The sequence below is a fragment of the Mus musculus genome, chromosome 7, assembly GCF_000001635.26.
Source record: "Mus musculus strain C57BL/6J chromosome 7, GRCm38.p6 C57BL/6J".
Taxonomy (NCBI): Eukaryota; Metazoa; Chordata; class Mammalia; order Rodentia; family Muridae; genus Mus; species Mus musculus.
The window spans coordinates 13,719,366-13,720,291 of NC_000073.6; the positions used below are offsets into that span (position 1 = coordinate 13,719,366).

At 36.8% G+C, this 926-nt stretch overlaps 1 pseudogene; it reads right to left on the reverse strand.

Moving 5' to 3' along the window:
- Positions 1-205: 205 nt before the first annotated feature.
- On the reverse strand, positions 206-926 carry Tmem167-ps1 (annotated as a pseudogene).

Genomic DNA, 926 nt, shown 5'->3' on the forward strand with positions numbered 1-926 from the left:
AAAAGCAGTACTACCACAACAGAATGACATTTGAAGTGTAGAATACTGGAGTTAGAGACCTGAGGTTGATGGATAAAATCACATTCCTGTGTATTAAACTGTTACATCTTAATTATTCATATAGCTCATTGTTCCAATAGCACAAAAATAGAAAACAGCATCTCAAAATTTGTCTCATTTCAAGTTCAGAGACAAGTCTCAAAATTTATCTCATTCCAAGTTCAGGTTCAATGCTTAACCATTTTCGTTTTTTGCCATTATTTTCTGGAGGCAAGTCCTTGTTTACAATCTGATGGCATTCACACTCTGATAGTTTCCAAAGATACTGTATGAAGAGGATGCTGAAGGCGATCACTATGAACCATATTGCCACATAAGGACTCTTGCATTCACCAATTTGGACACACTTCCAAAGTATTATCAATAGTTCAGTTTCATTCCTGTCCAGGATGCTGTGTGCCAGAGATCGGATATAAGCACACATAAATATAAGGAGTAAGATTACAGTCAATAGATTCTGAAAATTGATAATTGCAGGCATAGCAAGGTCGGTGTTGGTTCAGCCAGATCATCATTCTGGCCAGGGAAAAAGAGAAGGCCCAGATGCTTTATCTTTATTGGTTGTCATTAATAGTGCTAGAAGGTACTGTACACACTACAGGAGAAGGAAAGACATCATCAGTCTTATATAATGATGAACTCTGTGACCTGCAACAGTGACTTATCTTCAAGACATATTGGTGCAATAATGGCATAAGTGTTATGGGAATGACCAACAACTATTTGAATTTAAATACAATGTCATGAGATGGAACCCACACCTGACAATGGTAATGAAGCCAAGACCCTTATGGTAAATACATTCTACTAAATCAACAGAGCAATAAAATGACTCAAAGGGAGACAACTCTGAAATAGAAATCCTA